Genomic DNA, 13,167 nt, shown 5'->3' with positions numbered 1-13,167 from the left:
TCCCCCCTCCTTGCTATGGCTAAAAGGAAAATAGCATTTAATACTTCAAAATTGCTCCTGCTATTAAAGGGTTTATGGTAAACCCTTTAAATTATGATTTAAAATATTTATTGGTGCACCAGAGTTTCAGGTGAGAGGAGGACAACTGCTCTTGTTACTTTTGCTATCTTGCAATGCCCTCTCCGGTGGCAAGGTCCTTCGCACACATGAAAAGCGCAGGCTGAATCTAAATCAACAGGAGTAACTTCTTAAACTCACCTCCATAATAACCAGCTGAGAATTAAACATAAAGGTCAGTACAAAGCAGCACTGTATCTTTCACTTCTACTGCTGGTTTGAGCTGATTGACACTCTGGATTCTTTTAGGCACCTGTTTTAGCTGCCTCCCTCTGTATCTCTATCAGGATTTCGGACTGGTTTGGACTATTGGTGCTGGGTCACAGATTGCACCCGTTCTTTGCACACTCTCTCTTTTTATCTCCATGATGACACAGCGCAGCCTGGTTATAAGTTCTCAGCCACACAGTCAAGCATTGAATGCATTAGAATGACAGAGAAACTCAAAGATGGAAACAATCTCTGGGTTTAACTTCCCTTTGTTCTGGGTTAACAGCCATGGCTATGCCATGGATTTGGGAATTTAAACTGCCACTTTCCACGCTTGCAGCTGTTTCTCACATCAGCCTCTGGGATTTGACTACGTCCTTATATTTAGTAAACACAAGAACAACAGAAAGATTTCCTCTAATTTAGGCATCTTTACTTGAAGATATAAGGATCTGCAGTTTCATTTCCTATTCTTATTTTCATAATGTAAACCCAGCAAGCTGTTACTCACCAAGAATGTCACCAACAGGGAAAGCAGAGAAATGCAAATGTCTGTGAATTAAGGCAGAATCAGAGCAGTAAAAGCACACTAAGACAAAATCAATCCTATTTAAAAGATAGAAACATGCCATGAGGCATCCAAATATAATTGATAATATTCTTGAAGTGTAGTATTTTTACCAAAATGAGCACTTATCTATTTTCCTTCATCACCCAGAAAATTTAAACAAAACAACAGCCTGTAATGTTCAGATGAAAATATATGCATTGCCCAGTAACTTGTTTTTTAACCTAGACTTTATTATCAATTTTTTAAAATGTCATGTCTTAGCAATACTTTTCTATCCTGCAGCTCAGCTTTTTTCACCCTGGATACTTCAAAAGAAAACCTAACAAGAGAGGTTGGTCTTTTTGCAGTGTTAGGAAGAAAAAAAATAAAATCACTCTTTGTCATACTGAAAACATGAGAATGATTCAGAATCAAAGGAAGAGGATTTCATCAAAGGTCCAGAGAGAAGATGAATAGCTTCAGGAAGGAAATGGGCTTTTTAAATGCAGTTTAACATTGAGAATGAATGTAAATATCTAGCCTGGCTGTGCAGAGATGGAGGGTTTGGGGGGAAGGAGAATAGGGAGAGATATAATGTACACAGGAGGGTATCTAGCAGACACTGCAGACTGGGACCGGATGTTCCAAGTTTTTCTTGACCTTTGAATAAACAGCCTCAGTAAACAGCTGGATTGACACATACAGAACTCAAGGCTAGGGAGAAGAATATTTCAATAAGCAGCTAAGTTACTGTAGGCATGAGGACATCAAGTTTTAGTCTCAATTCCTCCTCCTTCTGACATTTTGAAATGTCAAGCTCCTGTCCACATTGCTGCCTTGTTTCCCACCTCATCTACAACTAAGCAAAGGAAAGTTACCTGTTCACTGCATAGAAAGGACCACAGGATTACTGGTGATGTTCAAATGAGAAATAAGCAACCACAAAGTCAGTGTAATAGTGCAACTATAGGTCAGGAACTGCAGTGTGGTCAATTTTATGTTCATTTTTGAAAGACATCCATTTCCAAACACCACAGTCCTGGGGAGAATCAGCGAGGGCTCCATGCTGGATGGGGTCTGTCTGCAGCACCTCCATCCATGGCTGCATTGTGGTGTCAGGCACCACAGGGAGCTTCCCCTGACTACCAGGGCAAGTGACAAATTCCTGTCACCTTCAGCTGACACCCCCTGTCAGCAGCTGTGTCAGTGAGAAGCACCCAAACTTAACAACAAAGCTCTTCTCTCGCACCAAAGAAAAGCTGGTGAACAACACAATATTTAAACTCTGCAAAGTCCTTATTAAATGTGACAGCAACAGCTGTAGCAGCTTGAGCACTGACAGAATGAGGGAAAGAATTAAAGCCCTTTTGAGGGTTAGAAAAAGAAAGCAAGTACCATTTTAAATATTAAAATGAGGTCTGGGCTGAACAGCGAATATAGATCTGGTGGCAGATAGCCAGAGACTTTGGAGGTGCTCAAAGCTGTTTCTCTGACCCTCCCACAACTTAATGGAAAGGAACCAACTTTCTTTCCAGTCCATATCTTCTACATTAAACTAATATATATAATTCACTCTTCTTATCTTCAGAGTATGATGTGTCCCATTAACCTCTCCCCCACATCATGAGCTCCAGCCAAAATAAATCTCAGTATTTGCTTATGAAATGCACAATTCCCATTGCAGTGCCAGAACAGTGGATAGTGGGGAATAGAATTATTAATTTTTGGAAAGTGGAAAAAAAATCAGACATTAAAAATAAAACCCAAAAGAGAGGCATTTTCCCCCACAAATAGAATGATTCAACATGTACATTATAGGTATGCTCAGTTTCCTTGACTCTGCTTTTCTGGAATGAAGGCAATGATAACTTTCCTTGAGGGAATTGTTGGAAGTATTTCTGTGCTTTAGCCTACTGCTTCAGTTATGAGCCCATGATCTACAGGAACTTGAACAGTCCTGTATAGGAAGCCACTGACATGGAAGAGAACTTTCTCATGGATAAGTTTGTTTAAGACAAACAGTCCCAAGTGAATTAACTTCAGTATATGAGTGAACAATGAAACATTTCTTTGTGTGAGATGTATGAATTTTGTTAAAGGTGAGAACTTAACAGGCTTTGCCACTGCTAGGAGGTGTAGGAGCCACAGTTCTAACCCCTGAGGACTCCACATTTCCAGACTGACCTCTTCACCATCTTCTCTTCTTTCAGCAGCAGTCTGTGATCACAGTATTTCCTCTGAGTGCTGCACTGCCCAAAGCTTTAGGGCAACTTCTTTCTCAAGTGATAGAAAAAGTACTCAAGCTAGAAAAGCAGTGAATTCTCTCCCTCTGGAGAACAACACAGAAAAGCTGCAGTTTCTCCCAGAATGGAATTCTTACTATGAAGGGAAAAAAGAATTTCTTAAGGGGGCAAATGCTAACATTCCTCTCTGACAAAACTCGTGTTTTTTCTGAAAAGTCACATTTCTTCATCAGCCTGATATTCTGGTTAGGTCTTTCACCAGTTTCAAACAGACTTTTATATCAGAAAACCAAGTAACAAAGGTCTTCCTCTCTCTCCCTCCAATCCTTCTCACTCTAATTCTGAGATCCATCCTTCTCACACTGGCATGCACACCATGCTGAAATACCCACTGTGTACCCCTCTTATTTCATTTACAAATTAAGTAGCCTATACTTCTGCAACATGTCCACATCCCAAGAGAAGCACAAATGGCATCTCCTAATCAGATTGCTTTACTGCACAGCCACATGTACCAATATTTAGATAATACTCCCCTTAAAAACATCTGCCTGAATACAATTGCTACGGCCACTTAGAGGTTACAGAGCTGTCATAGCCTTGGCAGGGTCTTGTTCCAGGCGCATTCAATCTCGCATTAAGGAAGAAAAAGCAGCATGGCAGTGTATTCAGAGAAGCTCTAAGGGCATACACAGCTTATGGCAAATTGGTTCCTTCCCTGCCAGAAGCTGTAACCACTGCTGGCCCAGGATGGGTGGCTCAGCTCTCCGCAACTGGATTGCTGATGCGACAAGCACTGCATAAAGATGAAAAACCATCTGGTGCTTGGATCTAGCTTCCTTCCATATAACCAAAGCCCCTTTATCATCTTAATCGATTATGAAATTATCTCAGACCAGTTCCTGGCAGACAGGTACCCACACAGGAGAACCAGCTCCAGCCAAGATAAAATAAAATCAGAGACTGCACAGACCAGACTGCCCTTTCAGAGGAGAAACAGGCCTTTAGGTCCATTGCTGGGCTATACCAGAAAAAAACAGTATAAGAACAGATAAGAACCCAAAGCTGCCTTAGAAATTTATGACTATATTGTTTATTAATTTTACTGTGGAATCATTTTGGTTTGCAATTTGCACTTTATATTTCCTGCACTTTCTCAGAGTACTTCAGCCTACAGGGCTTGTCATAAAAAAAAACCTTGGAGAGCTTTTCATTTCAAGCCGAAGAAAAAGATGAAAAGTTAAATCACTTACTGTTGCATTCCCATTGGCTGCAAATTGATTTTACTTACTGAAACATGCTTGCATTGCGAAAACCACTCAATACACACAGTAAATAAGTCAGTACATGTAAGTCTAATGTAACAGAGTAGTTACCCAGCCCTTTGAAATAGACTGGAGTAATAAACACCTAAATACAAATTCAGTTGAATGCTTATTTTTGTCTTGCTTAGAAAAGGTCAATCAATGATATCAAAGACAAAAAATAGCTTGGTCGGTGCTGATGAAAATTAAGAACATATTTTCCATGCTGCCCCATGATATCAAAGACAAACAAGGTACTTAACACACCCAGCATATTCTTGTATGTCCTTTCAACTTAAAAATTGCAAGGCACAGAGCAAACATTGGTAAGTTATTAGCTCCAGTCTTCTGGTGAACTTCATAAGAGCAACATCAGAGCCTGAAGCAATACTACTACTGTCAGATCTCATAAGCTAAACAGGGTCAGGCCAAACAGGCACTTGAATAAGGCACCTTTGAGGATCACATCACTGCAGCAAGAAATAATGCTGACAATTCAGTAGTGAGCACTATTCCTTCCACGGCAGAACTTTTCATCTCAGATACACAGTTACAAGTGCCAGGCAGGACAAACCAGTTTTGAAAGGCATTAACGTTGTGCTGTGGAAATATTATCCTGATCTCCAGCTCAAGTTATAGCAGAGCTTTTCACCTATTAAAATTTCTCCAGTCATTTCAAAGGAACGAGACAGTCACTGCTTCTGGTTCTCAAGCTTTTCTTATGAGAAAATATATTAAGCAAAATGTGCAGTTTCTCTGGGTGGGAAAGCTGCATTTTCAGTGGACAAGGCAATCTGATCACTCATGTGTATCTATTTTACCATTAGCAAAATGGTTTCAGGGGCAGTGTTATTTTGTGCCTGTGCATCTATCCGCTTATCTATTATTAATAAAGAAGAAAGAGCATCCAGCCTACATTTTCATGATGAAGGAAACTTACTCTAACACAGAAAATGAAAACATTCAAGTTTCTTTCAGTGTGTGCGTTTTTACCTCACTGTTGTTGGCAAAACCTGCACAATCCTATCATTAATACTAAGTTACCTCCACTACTGAAAGCACAATACACTTAGAGAATGTGGCTCAGCAGCTCCTGGACTGAGCAGCAGTTTTTAAAGTGGGAGCTCATATCTGACATTTACAGTATATAGCCAGCGATTCAGTGAGCTACAGTTGCTGTGCACAAAGACAGGTCATTGGAGAAATGAGCAACCCATAACATGCGTGGAAGCCTTGGCTGCCCACATCAATAAATTAGACAATACCAAATAATCAATGTTATAAACTGCAAACTGCTGATTTAAGGTGGAAGGAAAAAACCATGATGTTCAAGAACATGACAGAGAACTAGGGGGCAACATAGGTCAATAAAAACTAATGCTATTTGCCATTCTAATTACTCTGCATGTTCATGAGCCAGGAAGGCAGGCTGTGGAGCTGTAAGTAAAGCGCCAAGAGTACTGACACTATATATAATTCATAGACTGCAGCATATTGCTACATTTCTCACTGCCCTTAGAACTTGCAGTTTCTCCAGGAGATATGGAGGTAATACTTAATGTTTATCTTCCAAACTATATTTCATGAGCCCTGTATTAACAGGTCACGCTAGTGAATGGAAAAGTCATCAATCTGGATCACTTGAGGGACTGCAAATGAAGGAGCTTTTATCCTTGTGGATGTATTTTGTTGTCACTTTAACAGGGACACAGTTCACACAGCGACCACCAATGGGCACAGGCAACCCTCAGACACTGTCCAGATCCTGAGCTTACAGACTCTGATGAGGCGCTCCTGAAACCAGAAGAGTTGGTCCAATTTATCAGGGCCTTGCTGGGTGGCAGGGGAAAAAAAGATGTTAAAAGACAGAACAGGACTGACACTTCTTCCAGCTGAATGGGCACCCTCACTGTACTGATACCATGCTCTGGACTGAATTTTCCTGTGGACTCTTTGCAGACACAGAAGTTGCTGCAGATTTATAACAGGGTTTTTGCATGGTTGAACAAGAAATACTCTGAAAAAGGCAGAGAAATTGCTCCATTTCCCAAATGGGGTCAAAAGCAAATGAACGCATTTCTCTTGATGGATCATACTAGGCTTTGCCTGAGGTAGTTGGAAAAACTAAAGTCACTACAGAAATCAGTGGCAATTAAGTCTGCTTTGACCACAGAAACATGCTTAGCTATCTAGAGGAGTTAATAGGATGCCAGACATGCAACAAATCAGAATTGAAATTAAAGTTTTAAGATAAATACTTTACTGTATTACAGAAAGCTAATATTTACAAAACAAAGACCTTGGTAAAAATGAATACAAATCACATAAAATATATCAAAAGAAAACTCTAATTGTTGGCACTTCCTATATGTAGCTTTAAATAGATAGTTATTTTGGCAATGGTTTGAGAACCCAGCTGTGAAATTCATTTCCTGGTCTTTAAGTACTGTATTTGTCAGCACTTAACCCATTTCTGCCTTGCTGTCTCTCATAGAAAGGAAGGTTTCCTTTAGAAAATTAAAGTAATAAAAGATGCAATGCATCATTTATAAGAAAGTGCAGCAGAGGAAATGCTAAGAACAGTATCTCCTACCACAGATCTTTTAAACCTTGGGACTCTCAATAAAACCTTAATTTGGGCAGGTTTTTGCTGTCCCTTGCATTTAATGAAAAAGTGATTCCCTGACTGTGTCAAGATATTGCAAAGAGATGAAGTCTTGCTATGGAAAGGTGTAATTTATATGAGCAAGTAAATGTCACTTGAGATATGATGTGTCAATATTAGAAGTGAACAGGAAGGATTTTCTGTTCCCAAACCATCTGCCATCTCCCTCCCAGAAGTAAAAAACTTATGCAGATTTAACTTGTTCATTTTAAGATTTCATTTCCAAATTAACAAGTACCTAATTTTCACAGTTGTTAGAACTGCAGTCACAAGAAGGCTGCTTTTCTCTTTGTCCATTGTTTTGTAAATATCTTCCCCTAAATAACTGGTTTCTCCAGATTCTTTTAATTTATTCTATTCTGGGCCCAAATATTGGTAAAAGTTCTGTTATGAAAAAAATGTTTTCTTAGAGGCAGGAAGGCCTTTCTGCATCTACCACTATAAATGCAGTTCATTAGTTAATGGAATGCACTAACACCATGAACTAAAAAAGAAACTGAAAATCTCACCAGTTTTTATCCCTCTTTGCTGCTTATATTTCATTTGAGGAAAATATGAAAATGCACACTTTATTTTGACCTCAGCATCCTTGGCTGGTTAATCATTGTATCTTTCTTTGTGACACTATTTGGGTAGTGATACCCAAAGCCACCATGGCACACAGGCAGGTGCCAGGAGAGCCACAGTTGAGCCCCCTTCTCCCTTCATTCTCCCAAGCCAAGCTGGGAGGTCTAACCTCGTATCAGCCAAGGAAACAGGGTGCAAGCATCCATCACCCCCTTGCTCCAGGAGCTTTCTGCACAGGGATTTGCTCTCTGTATTACAAAGTATAGGAGGGAGTTCCGACTTACGGATTAAATTGCCTGTTAAGAACAAAAATAGTTCTAAAGTAGGAAGTGCCAATATTCCAGTGTTCCCTGCCTGTACTCCAGCAGCTCCCCAAGAAGTTACAGGGAGCAGGAGTTGGGCTTTCAGCTGAAAACAGCACATTTCCTGCCAAAGGGGAGCTCTGGTTGGAACACTTGCATGGGATGCAACAGGGGACAGCATCCCAGGCCGTACGTCAGAAGTGACGAGGACCGTCAAGCACTGGGAGTGAGCTGAACATTGTTCACAGCAGGCAAAGAAAGGCCAAAGCTGCCAAGCCAGGAGAGGAGGGAAAGAATAAAAAGCATGTCCCTACAGCTGCTGACAGCTTCAATATCGCTTTAGAATTCCGGTGAACACTAAACAGGGGAAATTTTTCTTTTGGAGATGTGGAGCTAAACAAATAGAAGTCTCAAGAACGAGCATCTGCTTCCAGAAAAAGGGAGACAGCTCCAAGTACAGCAAACACTTCCCATGCCCACCAGCAGTGGTGATGCAAGGGAGTGAGGAGCAGCAAACCCTGAAGGCCAGAGCAGCCACCACCACCCGCACGTCACCGTGTTTTACCTTGGAGTGCTTTTCAGGCTGCTTCATCAGGAAAATTCACAGGCTGCTTTAGGCTTTCCTTGAAATGTTTTCTGCTTTATTTGAGACAACAGACTCTCTGACCCATGCTTGAAAATACAAACAAATAAGGGAGAGGGGAGCTAACAGCCCTCATTAGAGCTGCTGGCCAAAATCAACAATAAAGCACCACTGCACTTCAAGCAACTCCCAGATCTACAGGATTAGCTGAGATATTGAGTGCTGACAGGAACCAGAGCTTGTATTTGGGGAAAATTTTGAAATTTCACAAGAAATATCCTGCAAAACTTCAATTAAAAAAACCATAGCTTCCTCCACAGCTTTCTCCTTGGAACTAGCCTTAGCCTAAGGCTGCTTTTGCTGCCTAGGGTTAGGGTTCCAAAAACCACAAAGCCCAGAGCTCCAGGCACACTGCAGCTGCAAAAGGCATCCCAAGGAGAACACAAAACTGCAACAACATGGCTTCCTCCACGGCTTTCTCCTTGGAACCAACCATCAATTACTTTTGCCAATAAAGGGGTTCCAAACCCACAAACAAAATCTAGCAACAGAAGCAGGTGTAATTTGAAAAGTGAGAGATGTAATGAGACTTGAAATAATTTAATTGAAAAACTATGTCCAAAGAGTGAATTCGGGCAGAATCATTCAACTCAAGTAGCCATGTGGAATAATTTGTCATTTACGATGGTCAAAACAGATATTGCTGCACAAATGACTTTTAGGAACAGCCAGGCATTTTAGCAGCCTGTGAAGAATATGCCAGAGTAGAGGATGAAGGAAACTTGGAGGACAGAGCTCCTGGACAGAGTGGTCCAGTAACTCCTGCATGTCACTCCAATCCATCACCAGCAGTTTATGAAGTTGGTCAGATGGCCACCTTCTGCTGTCATACTTGAAAATAATTCACCAGTACAAGCTCACAAATCACCTCTTTCCACAGGCAGCAGAAAGAACAAGGCAATTTCTCCCTCTAGCACAGCTGTCCCTGAAGAAACACATCCCTGCAAACAGCCTCATCTGCCAGGGGCACCTGGGCCACGCTGTGAGAGCAGGCCTTGCTCTCTTCTCAGAGGCATCACCTTTTCCCAAAGCTCCAAGATATGTCTCCTTGCATTTTCTTCTCAGCCTGTGCCCTTATGGACCAGTGTTCCAAAGCAAAAAGAGTGCTGAAGGAGCAGATAAACACAGCAGGTGTTTTTCACAATGGCACCTTTTCACTCTCAAAGCTATTGAAATATTGCTGTGTGTCAAGACAGAGTAAACTTGTTGGTAGGGCTGGGGAAAACAGGAAGGTGCAGAAATTGCCTTTCAAAACAAACACGGCATTCTAAGTCTGGGGTTTTTTTTCTTTTAATCTGAATAATATAACTGTTTAATAAATGTTGGCATTTACAATGCTCATTAAAATGCTTTTGATTGTTGATATTCCTGAATAACTGTAATTTTATTAAATTCTAATAATGTAGATTATCTGTAACTTTATATTAGTGCATTCAGGTTTTCTCTAAATGGGTGCACTCTAACTTATTATCTAATTAAAAACTTAGTTTCTGTTACATTTTTACACTTTAGAACCCTAGATCACAGTTTCTAATCTCACTTGTTTGTAACTCTAAAACTACCAAGAAGCAAAGTGAAATGGTATCAATATATTTTTTTTACATAGACTAAAGGGTTATATGTTATTTGCTAAGAGAAAACACTGTTGTCATGTTTCTTCAGCAAAAAAGGCTGACAAGACTTGTTTCACATCTGTCTGCATAATATAACAAACCCATGAAGAACTAGTGATGAAAAAGCTGGTTTGTTGACAATCTATTATTGTTAAATGCACCCAAACACCAAGATTTAGGCACTGCTCATTAGTGCTGTATTGTAGCTCAGGATTTTTTCCCTATAAATACTTTCTGTCAAAATATTTTTCAAATATATTCTAGGCTGCAAGCCTTTCCCTCAGAACCCTGAAGAGCTACAGCCTCTGAAGTCCTTTATCAACTGAATCCCACACAGCTGTTCATTACCCACTGCAGCCAGAAAATGACACTGCCATGCCTGTGTCCAGCTGCCCCTTCCTGCAAATGCCATCTGACCTGTTTGCTTTCTGCCCTGCTCACCTCCCAACACCACTCAGGTCTCTCTGTGTGCCTTCCCCTGGCCAGGCATCACACACTGAGAGATTTCAGTTTCCATCTAGGACTGTTGAGATTTTTTGTTACAAATTATTTCATACTTGCTCATCGTGACTTAGTCACAGAAGAAACGGAGGAGGGACTCTCCTCCCACCTCTAACTGGCCCACTGAGATCTTCCAGTTGGGCCTGCAAAGGCCAGAAGGCAAGACAGGATCCAAGGAAAGCACACTGTCTTTGCAGCTCCCTGCCACAGGCACAGCCACTAAGACAACTGTGCTGAGACTTTGTCACAGGAAATTAAGGGAACACCTTCTAATAGCTCTAATGACATCACTGGACTTTGCTGGAGAAATAATAAGAGCAGGGTTGTGTCCCAATTGAAAGCCTCTACTTCAAATAAATCCTTAGGCAACACTGAAATAAATATCAAACAGGCAGACATCCTTCCCTCGGCCCACAGCTGCTCTCTTGTCTGCTGTGAACTTGGATCAGCCTGGCTTGTGGGATCACATCTTCAGCAGAACTGCTGCATTTGGCTGGGATCTCATTAACTATTCTGATTAGTTTTACCAATAGCAAGTTAAAATGGTGCTTCTGGCTCCTGCACCTTGAAATGTTCCTAAAGCTTTTGATGTAGCTTCTGTTATGACAGCACTGCATTTATTCTGATTTCAAGTTTCACTGTTTAGATGCCCGTTCTGCATTTAGCTACAAACAGCAAATATTTCATATTGTTACTTACATAACTACCACAACCTTCACAAAGGATTAAAAACCTCACGTACCATATTTGATGGGACTTCAAAGAAGAAAAGATCCTTGTCTTACAACCAAGAGATAAATAACTTCATCCACCTAACTGGTGCACTTTGTACTGTGTACTTCAGCAAATGCCTGAAAAACTACAGGGAATCTAAGCCAGCTTCCCTCTCTCCATGGCAATGCATCTCTCCTTGCTCAAGGGAGACATGGAGTTACCCATTTCACTTTCAGAATAACTCTTCAATAACAATTTCAGGTTACCATGGCTGCTAGCAGTGCCCAACAGAGTCTTTCTGTTCAAAATCTTTATGTTAGAGGAACTCAGACACTTGCCAATAAATGCCAATTCAGACATGGTAATAAGTACCAGTAATAGAAACAGCATCACAAAGCTCCTTCAGAAGAAAACAGCAGGCATGATCCTTTTCTCCACATCTGTGCTGCACACTAGCAGAGACAATTCTACCCCAGCCTTCAGCAGTATTTGCTAACAGTGATTTTAAAGACCAGCAGGTTCAGAAGTCAGAGCTCTGGTTCTCCCTCTAGCTTCCTCTGGTGCAATATTTTGATGAGAACCCATTTTCAGACAGATGAAAAATGGAGCCCAGTGCAACACAAATTCCAATTCAAGAAAGACCTGGACATACTGAGATGAGTCCTGAAGGAACACAACATTTATTCAGCCAAGTCCCTGAAGATGTCATGTACCTGCTCACAGCCTGTGATCTGACCTCAGGGCCCCTCCCCTGGTTTGGACAGCCACACAACACAAGCAATCCTTTGCTGTTTGTTGTACAAGTTTTCTTTGACCTCTCCCCCACAAAGATCTAAACCTACAGTAACATGTAAAACTCACCAACTGAAACAAAACAAAAAAACCAGGAGAAACCAACTGGCTCATTCAAGCTGTCATTTGTAGCTGTGCTCCACATTTTTAGGTTTTTATTTACATAAACTTACTAGCCTTTTTTCAGATATCTAGAGAGATTCAATAAGCAAACACATATCAGATTTGTCTCCCAAGCATTTCCATCTGGAAAAGGTGTTTACAAACATATGTGCTTTTATAAACTAAACAAAATTTAATGCAATGTGAATTCACACCAAATTAAAAGAGGAAAAATCTTCTCCTTCTCAAGCATTTTGAAAATGGAGAACACTGACATATTTCATACTTACATTTTAAATAATACTGATAATGAACTTTTTAGTAAGAGAAATAACTGTAAGAAAGTCTATATTTAGTTTAGGACAAATTCCTTAAATTGTGAAGTATAAATACACCATAGTGTTTAAATAATGAAGGGAACACATGACTTCTAGCAAGGTCATGATGAGAGGGAGAGCATAAAATACCCATCATGAGGAATTGAGTTAAATGCATCTCATTTTCACTTTGTCAAACTTAGTTCACATTCTGGTTGAAGACCAGCATGCTACTTAGGGTAGCAACCACCCACAAAGCAGGTATTATATCTTCATGCATTATATCTTCTTTCATATCTCAGGTCTAGAATCAGGTAGGTCAAATCAGTACTTTAGAGCTCTGTCCATGACCAAAAATGGACAATAAAGGGTCACATGACATAGGGCACACAGGGAAAAGAACTCACTGAAAATGAAAAATAATGACAAGAATAAAAAATCAGATTCCATTCAAAATAAAGGGAAGACTTTTTTTCAAGAACCTATTAGAAACATCATATGGAATAGTTCCATTTGATATAAGACGA

General features: G+C 40.4%; 1 protein-coding gene across 4 annotated transcripts in view; it reads right to left on the bottom strand.

The window, feature by feature from the left end:
• The window catches only part of IL1RAPL2 (interleukin 1 receptor accessory protein like 2), a 333,232-nt gene that overhangs the window by 130,134 nt on the left and 189,931 nt on the right, over positions 1-13,167 (bottom strand). The window lies entirely within an intron of this gene.

The sequence above is a fragment of the Melozone crissalis genome, unplaced genomic scaffold, assembly GCF_028551555.1.
Source record: "Melozone crissalis strain CALT ecotype California unplaced genomic scaffold, PUWL_Pcris_2 ptg000068l_1, whole genome shotgun sequence".
Taxonomy (NCBI): domain Eukaryota; kingdom Metazoa; phylum Chordata; class Aves; order Passeriformes; family Passerellidae; genus Melozone; species Melozone crissalis.
The sequence above is the reverse complement of the archived record's forward strand: the minus strand, read 5'-3'. Positions and strand labels throughout refer to the sequence as shown.